Below are 11,444 nucleotides of genomic sequence, written 5' to 3' on the forward strand. Positions count from 1 at the left end.
AAATGGTCATGTTCCTGTTGACCATTCAAACTTGTAATATTTTTTTACTTAAAAGACACCGACAAGCCACCAAGATTTACTGTATAGTACAGGGAACTATATAGTCAATATCTTGTAATAACCTATAATGGAAAATAATTTCAAAAATAATATGCATATATGTATAACTGAATTACCTGGCTGTGCACCTGAAATACTGTAAGTCAATTACACTTGAATAAAATATATATATTAAGAAAAAACAAAAATTAAGTAATTATTGATACATTTTTTAAAAAGACACTGAATCGCAAGTGGAAAAAGCTATGACAAGTAGAGAGAGAGAGAGAGACACCGAGGGAGAAAGGAGAAAGCTATGTGTTTTAGCACCTTGAACAACACTTGATTTCTTGCTTTCAGAATGGGTTGTCTTGCATTTTCATTTTGCAGCAAAGCCCCACCCCTTATGCTTTGGGTCCTGCATTCTGGGCCCTGGAGACGGCTGTGAACAGACAGGCGTCTAGTGGGAGAGACACTCAAGGAATAAGTGAACGTTTCGAATGTAAGGTAGACAAGATAGTGATAGGAATTGGGGAGGAAAGGAAACTGTGGTTATGTATTTGTTACATCTGTGAAATACCTACTGTGTATTAGTGGTGATGGTAATTTAATTTTAAGTCGTCTGATTGAAAGAGGATCCCACTTCATTCTCCCAGCCCAGCTGCCCTGCAAGTGTCCCCATGGTGCCAAGCACACAGCCTTCTATTTTCTCAGCAACAGAGGAAAGGATTCCTCCTTACTACCTCTAACTGAAAAATCCCAGGGAAGGACTTCTATTGGCCAATTTGGGTCACATGCCCATTTCTGGACCAATCAGCACAGTCATGAGGAGGAGACACTACACAATTGGCTGGCTCCAATGAAATACTCCCACTAGTCAAGACATAGTTTTAGAAGGTTCCCTGAGTTTGGGAGGAGACAAGCCTGGACACAGATATTTTTAGGCCCAGGTGGTAAGGGCTGGGGTGAGGGAGGCCAGAGAAGAAGGTATGATCAAAAGCTATGCTGGGGACCCAGATGAGGATTCACAAAGGACGGCACATTGGAGCTGGGGCTTTGAGGAAAGTGTCGGGATTTGCCTGGCCATGAATGTGGAGGGCAGAGAAAACACCATCAGTGAGAAACAAAGCATGGCTATAAAAGGCGGCAGTGATGGAGGTGGGCTGAAGAGCCTTCCAAGCCAAGTCAGAAGAGTGGGACCTTTGCCCCACCAATGAAGAGGCAAAGAAAATGTTTAGATCCAGGGTCTAAACTGAATCTGTGAGTGAGAAAGAGCCCCCTGAGGTCAGTGTTGGGGGTGGTCTAGACCAAAAATCAGCAAACTATGGCCTGAGTGCCAAATGTGGGCCTTGGCTTGTTTCAATAAAGTTTTGTTGGCAGACAGCTATGCCCACTCATTTCTACATCACCTATGGTGCTTTCACTACCAGAGTACAGCTGAGCTGTCCTGACAGAGACCGGCTGACCCAGAAAGCTGAACTTCTTTACTCTTGGCCCTTTGGAGCCTGGTGCAGAGGAGTGAGAGCAGAGTTGGGGGCCCAGGAAGAGGTGAGGCTGTGGGGGAACTGAAGAGGGGGCCCTTCCCAGGGAGATCAGGAGGCAGGAAGGAGGATGTGGGAAGGCCTGAACGTGGAGGTGGAAGAGGCTGAGTGGATAGCATCTTTAGCTCGGAGGTGGGTAGCCTGCTAGGCCATTGGTGATGGGGACACTAGAAGGACCCTGAGGCCAGTGAAGCTGGCTGAATTGGGGGCCTGGGGCAGTGAAGTTGGCTCCCAGGGGAGGAATGCAGTGGCCCATGGGCCTAGAACCTTCCATGGGTCCCAGAAGGCTTGGGCCAAGTTCCCCAGTGGGCCCTGTGGCCCTGCGGGCCGCCTTCAAAGAGGCCCCTGTGTTGCCAGAGGTCACCTGGTGACTGAAGAACAGAAGAAGCGCCCCCCAGCCAGAAGGCCTGAGGGTCCGGAGCTGCACTGCCCACAGGGCAGTCATCCATCATGTGTGGAAGTCCTCCTGGTGGCCGCCTGGCTAGTCTAGAGGGAACTGCAGAGTCGGGAAAGTTTTCCCTGAGAGGAAGCCCCGGAGCCACCGTCCAGGACATTTCTGGGGTGTGTGGAGACACTGTAAGCGACCAGGGGAGAGCTGTCCACGCTGTGAGGGGCAAGGGTGGCCTGGTGACTGAGTCGAGCTCAGACAGAGCTACAGAGGACAACCAGAGGTCTGAGGGCTTTATCCCACACAGAATGGTGCCCTTGAGCCTGCACAAAAGGCCCGTTGGCCAGGACAGCTCCCTGTGCAAGCCTATGACTCTGGCGCTGGGCTGGGCCCCTGTGGCCTCCCGTGCTCCGCAGGCCCCCGCCTGGCACAGCCCCTGGTGTGCCGAGGATCTCCGGAAGGATGGGCCATGGGGAAGGCCAGGCGATCAATAGCTCCGTCAGCGGCGGGGGCGGGAGGAAGCCAGGCCCCAGGCGGCTGCCTGCTGTCCCCCACCCCACCCTCCAGGAAGGCGGATAAGACTCAGGGACCCTCTTGAGCGAAGCCGGGCACCCGCCTGCCACCCGGCACCCCTATCTGCCGCGGAAGGACCCAGTTCCTGAATTGCTTGGATGGGCCGCATCGCAGGCCTCCACCGAAGCCTTTAATAGCCTGGGCCTAATGTTTTATTGTTGGTTTTAAAAGTGTAATTAGTTCAAGTGTAAACAGAAAAAACCTGCTTAATTAAGAATTTTTAAACAGGGGCATAAAAGCGCTGGCGGAAACACTGTGAACCCCTAACTGCTTTCATAAAATCGATTGAGAAGAGGCTCCTAGCGCACGGGTCGGGCGGGGCGGGGGCGCGGGGGGCTGTGGGCGAGCCTCCGGACTGATGCCTTTCACCCGACCAGGCGCAGGCCCCAGGGACCTGCCGGTTTACGACCGGGGTCTGGGGACCCGTACCTAATGATTTTTACGCATTAGTGGAGATGAGAGTTGGCTAAGACCAGACTGTTTAAGAAGCCTTTATGGGTATCTTAGAGCCAAGTCCCGTGACCCCGGGGCCGCCTGGGTGGTGAGAACCCCCACCCCCACCACGGAGGCCCTCCTCCTGACCCCTTCTTGGGCCGGTGGCCGGTCATCCTCTCCTCGTGGACCACATACACAGGACGGTGGACAGGGGAGGTCCGTGGTCACTGGCTCACCTCTCAGCCTATCAGGCCAGTCCCCTGCAGGTATGGACACCCACCCTCCGCATCAAGTGCGTGGGCTTACTGCAGGATGCTGGCAGCGCCTGCCTTCCACAGGGGCGGGAGGTGTCCACAGAGGCACTTCAGGCTTGGAAGGAGCCAGGGTTCAAGGCGAGATCATCTGGACCCGGCTGCTGAGAAGGGGCTGGGTGGGACTGTCACCCTTCACCCAGAGGCCATACGGGCCCCAGGCTAGGCCCAGCACCTTGCCCGGTCCCGGAGTTTGTCTGCTTGAGCATCACGTTTGAGAAGCAGGGGGAAATTCCAGAGAGCCAAGTGGTTGATGGCACCGTGCAGGGGTATAGACTGGAGCCTGTGGGCAGGGCTCCTGAAGGTCCCGGGACCAGCCTGGCAGGGTGTGGAGTGCAGGCTGTGGTCCAGCCCCAGTGCTCTCTCTGTGAAGGGGTCCCCTCTTCCCTCACCCTCTCCCCCACAGCAACTTTCTGAGAATAAGAATATGTGGTGATTGCAAAGTGGTTGGCAGGTCTAGGTTGGGATCTGGGACCCACTTCCAGTCTTGGAGCCTTGGGTGTTGAGAGGGGTTGGTGGTCTTCTTCACCTTTGTGCCCTGAGACTCTCCTTGGTCTGCCCAGTCTTGCTCCCCAGAGACGGAGATGGGGGATCAGAGCCAGCCAGAGCCGAAGGCCTCGCTTGTCAGGAGCTTCTCAGATTCTGCTGCTGCTGTGGCTCCAACCCATGTGGCCAGAATGCTGCCCCACTGGACTGGCCTGGAGGCCCAGGCTGACCAGCCCCATGTGACCCCGGAGTCAAATCCAGTGATTCCTGGCTTTGATGCCTGAGCTTGGATCTGCTGAGCCACATGGAGAACACCTGGGAGGGCTCAGAAGGAGAGCCTCCCTTTCCAGAGCAGAGAGGCCACCTGCAGGAGGCCTGGGCTCCGTGTCTCTGGAATCTGGGCAGGAAGGAGCCCTACGGACACCCCTCAGGTGATCAGAGAGGCTGAAATGGCTGCCTAAAGCAGCCCAGCGGCTTGGGGTTGGGGGACCGAGAATCTTGGGGCCTCTCTTCTTGAGGGACAGGGACCAGGTGGATCCCCTTTGACCCCCTGCCCACCTGCCCAGTAGTATTGGGGGTATCTGGGCTGAGCCCATCAGTCTAGGGGGTGCACCGTGTACATCATAACGATATTGATACATGGAGGGAGGCTGGGGCCCAGCACGGAGGCTGCCGCCTGGGGCCTGCCTGCTCGAAGCCGCAGCCACGAAGGCAGATCAATAACTGGCGAGGCAGACAGACTGGGGATTTCTCTCCTCTAATTGGGAGGTGTCAGCGGGGGGAGAGGGGGCGGTGCCCAGATGTGCAGGTGTGGCTGGCCCCTCTGTGGCCAGTGCTCAGGGTCTTAGCCCCGCTCAGCAGCTCTCTCATTCGTGAGTCTATCTCTGTCTCTCTCCCCGTGTCTCTGCGTTTCTTTGTCTTCTGTGTCTTTGCATCTCTTTATCTCTCCTTTCCTGTTGGTCTCTGCTTCTCTGCATAAGTCTTTGTGGGTCTCTGTCTGTCTTTTATTTTTAAATATTTATGTATTTATTTTTATTTGTTGGCCATATAGGCCATACAGCATGTGGGACCTTAGTTCCCCGACCAGGGACTAAACCCGCCCCCCCTGAATTGAAAGTGCAGAGTCTTAGCCACCAGGGAGGTCCTTCTCGTCTCTCTTTTAATCTTCATTTCTCCGTCAGTCTCTGTCTCTCTCAGTGTCTATCGCTCCTTGTCCCTCTCTGTCTCTCAATCTCTGTCCTTCTTTGTATCTCTCTCTTTTTTCCCCCCTCTCAGAATCTAAACTAGAATCTGAAATCTCTCCCAGAAATCACACTCAGGAGCCCTAGTCCAGGTTGGGGTGAGTTGGGCTCACCTCCTCATGGACCTGGGCCCCCTACTCTGGCCCTGGTTGAATGTCCTTCGTCTGCAGAGGGTTTGTTCAAGTTTGAACAAGTTCCCCTCCTGTAAAAGCCATGAGATCTCCATGGGAAAATCCCATTCTGGCCGTGATCTGCATTCCTGGAGATCATCATGGGGCCTGGTACATCATGCCCCATCTGTTTGGACCCTTGTCCTTTACAGGGTGGGGGTCTGTGCTACAAATGAGCAGACCCATCAGCTCCCCGTCCTTTCCCTGCCTCGTGCATGTTTGAATCTTCCTCTTAGTGGGGCCCTGACTGAGTTCTCAACCCTTTGGAACCTCAGGGCTCTGTCTGCAATGTGGAGGTGAATTTCAGAAAATGACTCCCATTCCCTGTGATGAGCAGGGTTTCCTCAGCAGGCAGATGCTTGTGGGTGTGAGGAACAGGAAGCTGGGTTCCAGGGGCACCAATAATAGAACTGTGGAGTGGATCTACGAGCTGAAAGTCAAAGACAGCAGTTGCAGGTAAGGCTTGATCCAGCAGTACAGCTTGGTTACCAAAATCCCAAAGATGATGGCCAGAAGCCTCTTCCCTCCTTCAAGCTCAGTGGGAGAGAGACAGAGAAAAAGGAAAGGAGAGAGAGGGAGAGGGAAGGAGGCACATCCCTCATGGTCCCTGAAGCATTTCAAGGCTTGGATTGAATCATTAAAGTCACAGGACCACCCAGCCTTAATCCCTGGGGATGGAAATAGGGGCCACTGAAAAGGGAGAAGGACGATATGGATGTGAGCAGCCAATGCTGGTGCATAGAACTTCTCCTTCCTCTGGGAGAGGGTGGGGGAGTCGAGGAAGGTGCAGCAGATGCTTGTGCAGCTGGGGTTAATCTGGCCCACAGGTCCAACCCACCAGTGGTCAACTCCAACTTCTTTCCACCTCCAGCTCCAGTGCCCCCTCCTCCAGGCAACCTTCCTTGACTGCCCCTCTCTGAATTTCCCGATTGAAACCCTGCTTCTGGCCTGGCCCTGGGCTGTGCTTGTCCAGCTCTGTCCTTGCCCCTTAAGGCCATGGGTCTCATGGCCTCTCTGCCCCTCTGCCCATATTGTCTACATGTCATTCTAATAAATCCTTCCTCCCTCTGCTGCCCCTGCCCAACCTCAGTTTCTCCTCCTGTAGGAGTATCTTGGGGCTTTTCAGGTGGTGCTAGTGGTAAAGAACCCACATGCAGATGCAGGAGACATAAGAGATATGGGTTTGATCCCTGGGTTGGGAAGATCCCCTGGAGGAGGGTATAGCAACCCACTCCAGTATTCTTGCCTGGAGAGTCCCATGGACAGAGGACCTGATGGGCTACAGTCCACAGGATCACAAAGAGTTGGACACAACTGAAGCAACTTAGCACAGCACAGCACAGAGAAGTATCTTGATCAGGGGAGGATCTGGGAAGTGGAACAGGAGTCTGTCAGCCAGAGTGTCAGCTAGAGAGGGAAAAAAAACACAAATCTCTGGTGAGATTTGAATTTCAGAGAAGCAACAAATACATTTTTCGTGCAAGTTTTAATATACTCTTGCCTGCAGGCATGTCCTGGCTGCAGGGGACCACAGGGGCTGTGCCTTCCAGCTCCCCACACGCTGGGGTGGGTGCGGGGAGGCCCCTCCAGGGCATCTGAGGATGGGGGCCTGGATCCCCGCAGTCGTCATCAGCACTCTGCACCCAGGACCCACTTATACTAAATAGTCACTGTTCAGCAGAACTCACATGTGACTGGGTCTCCTGATTTTATCTGGGGACCCTAGTTGGGGAGACAGGCTCTGCAGGGCCTGGCTGATCTCCGGAGCATTTATTAAGCACCTAATATGGGGCTTAGACACTCCCCTCAGTGGTAGGGGCTGGGCCGGGAGACCCAAGTAACCAGTTCCTTGGGGATAGTGTGACCGGGCTTCTGGAAGCCCCCAGCCCAGCCAGGCCTGGCCACTGCATCCCTCCCAAGGCTCGATAGCACAGATCGATGCCTTCCCTCACGGTGTGGTGTTTGCAGGAGCTGTAGCCCTGATCGAAGCGGGCAGGGAAGGAGACGGGGAGGGCGGGAAGCAGTGGAGTGGGATGGGGGATGGACTGAGCACATGCGCATGTGTGTGTGTGCCGTTACATGTGCGCAGCTGAGGGTGCACATGTGCCCACATCTGCGTGGGAGCATCAGTGTGTCTGCTGGCCAGTGGCTGGTGTAGACATCCAGCCAGCCTGTGCCCCGGTGTGGATGTTGGTGTGGTCTGTGTAGACACGTGTGAACACTTGCATGCATGTGGTGGACCCTCTGACCTTGTCTTCTGTGCTGGTGGCCTGCCCGTGTTGAAGAGGTCCCCCAGAGCCACGGGTGGTGAGAGTCAGCAGGGGCCCTCAGGAAGCCAGAGTCAAGGGTGTCGAGTGTCCTGGGTTGGGGGCTCTCCCAGGGCTTCCTGCCTTGGCTGCCCACACGTAGACACCAGGATGGTGGTTTCAGGTGTCCACCTCCCCTTTCCAGCTGGACAGGAGCGGATGAGACCACCGGGTCCTCTGGGCAGACACTTGGCCACCATCCCGCTAAAGCCATTTCATAAATTCCCAGTGTGGGAGGGCCGGAGGGTCTGGGGGGATCCAGAGACAGCGACAGAAACAGAGAGAAGGGGGAGGGGTGGGGACAGAAAGGCACTGAGAGACATCCAGAGAGCGGCAGTTCACATGTCTCTCTCTCTGTCAACTTGACTCCCTCAGGCCCACAGGATAACAAATCCTTACACAGAAACAGGACTAAATGAAGAAGCCCCCTGGGGCACTCGCTCCTGGGGTGACCTGAAGGGCAGAGCTTGCTCCTTCCCTCAGAGGCCCCGGCTGGCGTGCTGGCCTGCGGAGCTGGGGGGTCAACGTCCCCATAGCTGGTGGATGGACCCCACCATGGGCACTCTGCCCAGCAGTTCCCTCTACCTACACCCTTCTGCTCACAGCAGCTGGAGGGACTGACATGCCAATGAGCTTGTGCCACTCTCCTGCTAAGACCCTCACTGACTCCCTATTGCTCTTATGATCAGATGCAGACTCCTCAAGGTGGCCATGTCAGAGGTGGGTCCTGCTGTCCATCCCCATTTCAGAGAGATAAATGCTGAGGCTTGGAATGGAAAAGGGACTCAGCCAAACTTCTGAGTTCTGGCTCAGCTGGGAGAGGAACAGAAGCAGTGGCTGGGCCTGAAATGGTACGAGAGGGAGGTTGGACACGAGACAGGAGCCCAAAATGGGGAAGGACCTGCTCAGTCTCCAGGACACAAATGCGGTACCCATAATATCCCAACATGAACACACAGGCATGTTTGTCCAAAAGAGACTCACTCAGGTCCTAGTGCCTCTTAGTCACCAACAATCATGACAAAATTTCAGTTCCTGCTTCCAGGCTGCGAGTTCAAGGGGAGATGTATCTGCATGTGCTGAGAAGTGACAGTGAGGGAAGCGGCAAACAGTGTAGACCCAAAGTCAGAAGTGAGGTTCCATGCTGCTGCTAAGTCACTTGTCGTGTCTGACTCTGTGCGACCCCATAGACAGCAGCTCACCAGGCTCCCCCGTCCCTGGGATTCTCCAGGCAAGAACACTGGAGTGGGGTGCCATCGCCTTCTCCAGTGAGGTTCCATACTTAGGGGCTTATTAAGTGCAGAAATCAAAAGTACTACAAAGACCAGCCATCACCCCAGAAAACCAATCTTCATCTGGACACCCATTTGCCCAGAAGTCACAATCCATTCCTCAACTCTGTTTCAATAGAACATCAAATCTGTGATATAGGTTTTTCTTTCTTTCTTTTTTTTTTTTTTGGCCACACTGCATGGCTTGCAGGATTTCAGTTCACTGACCGGGGATGGAACCTGGGCCCTGGCAGTGAAAGCTCTGAATCCTAACCACTGGCCACTAGGGAACTCCCTGAGATATCATTTCATATTATTAAAATAACATAGGCTTTATTTTCATTTGTTGTTCAGTCATTCAGTCCTGTTCAACTCTTTGTGACCCCAGGGACTGCAGCATGCCAGGCTTCTCTGTCCTTCACTATCTCCTGGAGTTTGCTCAAACTCATGTCCATTGAGTTGGTGATGCCATCCAACCAGCTCATCCTCTGTTGTCCCGTTCTCCTCCTGCCTTCAATGTTTCCCAGCATCAGGGTCTTTTCCAGTGAGTCAGCTCTTTGCATCAGGTGGCCGAATTATTGGAGCTTCAGCTTCAGCATCAGTCCTTTCAGTGAATATTCAGGATTGATTTCCTTTAGAATTGACTGGTTTGATCTTCTTGCAGTCCAAGGGACTCTCAAGAGTCTTCTCTAGCACCACAGTTCAAAAGCATCAATTTTTCGGCACTTAGTCATTTAAGACAATCATGATAAAAGGGAGAGAAAATGAAAGAAAAGTTGTCCCATCCATCTGTCACAAATTGAATATAGCATTGTCGCCCCCCACCCAAATTCATGTTCACCGCAACCTCAGAATGGGACCTTTTTTCGAAATAGGGTCTTTGCGGATGTAATGAGTTAGGGTCTTGAGATGCTTTCCAGACCTGACTGAGGAAGTGCCGTCATGGGGGTTGACATCCACCATAACAAGGACCAAAAGGTTCGTTGCAAGGAGCCCAAGAGCTAGCACGCCTATCAAAGGCTGCTGGTCAAGCTGAACAGGCCAGACCAAGCACCTCCATTTTCAGTCAAGTTGTACTGAAGAGATTGTGAGCTGCACCAGCCGTCCACCTTGGTCCCTTTTCCAGATGATAGAGAAGATGAAGTTTTTGGGCTGGACAGGCAAGATAGCTGTGGTCATGGGGGCTGCAGCCAATGATGTGTGTGTCTAGGAGGTGCCCAAACTGAAGGTGTGTGCTCTGTGCCCAGAGTTGCATCCTCAAGGCCGGGGCAATATCCTCACCTTTGGCCAGCTGGCCCTGGACTCTCCCATGGGCTGTGGCCCTGTCTTCCTCTCTGGTCCTCCCTAGGGCTGAGAGGTGTACAGGCATTTCAGCAAGGCCCCAGTAACCCCGCATAGACACACCAAACCCTTTATACACTCCAAGGACCAGAAGCTTGAGCACACCAGAGGCTGATGAGCCAGTCTCGGCTACACAAACTAACCCCAGATTCTACCTTGTTATTGAAAAGATGTGTGATGCTAAAAAAAAAGAAAGAGTCTTGAGATGACATCATTCTGGATTTAGGGTGTGACAGAAAAAGACAGAGAAACATACAAGGAATAAGGTGATGTGAAGAGGAGGAGCAGAGACTGGAGTTATGCAGCCATAAGACAAGGGCTGCCAGCAACACCAGGAGCTGGGGAAAGAGGCTGGGTTTTTCCTGCAGAACCTCCAAAAGGAATCAGCCCTCTGACACCAGGATCTCGGAGTCAGGCCTCCAGAACCGGGAGAGAATAAATACTGTTGCTTTAAGCCATCCAGTTTGTGCGACTTTGTTACATGGATGGACCGGAGAACACTCACACCTCTTCCTACTGTTATAGCATCTGCCCTGAAACATTTGTGTGTGACCTTTCACCCTTTTTCCTGTTGATGGGAATCTTTTCTTCCTGTGTGTAGTTCATCCAAGACACTGCTCTCTTGTCAGTTTACAAGAGTATGTGAGTGTTTTCCTAAGTAAATACTCAGCAGTCGTCATCTGAAATACTGGGACACAGATATATCATCATATATTTGTTCATTAAAGATTTATTTATTTTTGGCTGTGTTGGGTCTTTGTTGCTGCAGGTGAGTTTTCTCTAGTTTCAGCAGCTTGGGGCGACTCTCTGGTTGCACTGATTGGGCTTGTCACTGCAGTGGCTTGTCCTGCCGTGGTGCATGGGCTTAATTGCACCTCTGCATATGGAATCTCCCTGGAGCAGGGATCAAACCTGTGTCCGCTGCACTGGCAGGTGGATCCCTAACCACTGGACAACGAGGGCAGCCGTATCATCATTTGTTGAGCAAATTGTCTTGTTTTGAACACTTAGATGGCTCCCATCTTTTTTCTGTTGGAGACAGGACAGCTGTGAGCATCCTTGAATTTAGACACTTGAACACACCGTGGAGTTTTCCTTCAGGACACTCTCAGTGTAAAGGAGTTACTTGTCAGAGACCATGAGACAAATATTAAGACCCTGGTGATACATTTTCTCAAATTATCTCCAAAGTAACATTACCAAATGTACATCCTTTAGTTGCGTCCCAGCAGGTACATTTGCCATCATCTACGCCAGCCATGGGAATTGTTATTTTTTAACCCTTGAAATGTTGAGGTATACTTTTCAGTTATTTGTATACTGATCAGTAATTTCACTTCTA

General features: G+C 52.7%; 1 pseudogene; it reads left to right on the forward strand.

Annotated features, from left to right (window-relative positions):
* Nucleotides 1–8,969: 8,969 nt before the first annotated feature.
* Nucleotides 8,970–11,111, forward strand: LOC129642209 (60S ribosomal protein L18-like; annotated as a pseudogene).
* The last annotated feature ends 333 nt before the right edge of the window (nucleotides 11,112–11,444 follow it).

Source organism: Bubalus kerabau, chromosome 1 (genome assembly GCF_029407905.1).
Source record: "Bubalus kerabau isolate K-KA32 ecotype Philippines breed swamp buffalo chromosome 1, PCC_UOA_SB_1v2, whole genome shotgun sequence".
Taxonomy (NCBI): Eukaryota; Metazoa; Chordata; class Mammalia; order Artiodactyla; family Bovidae; genus Bubalus; species Bubalus kerabau.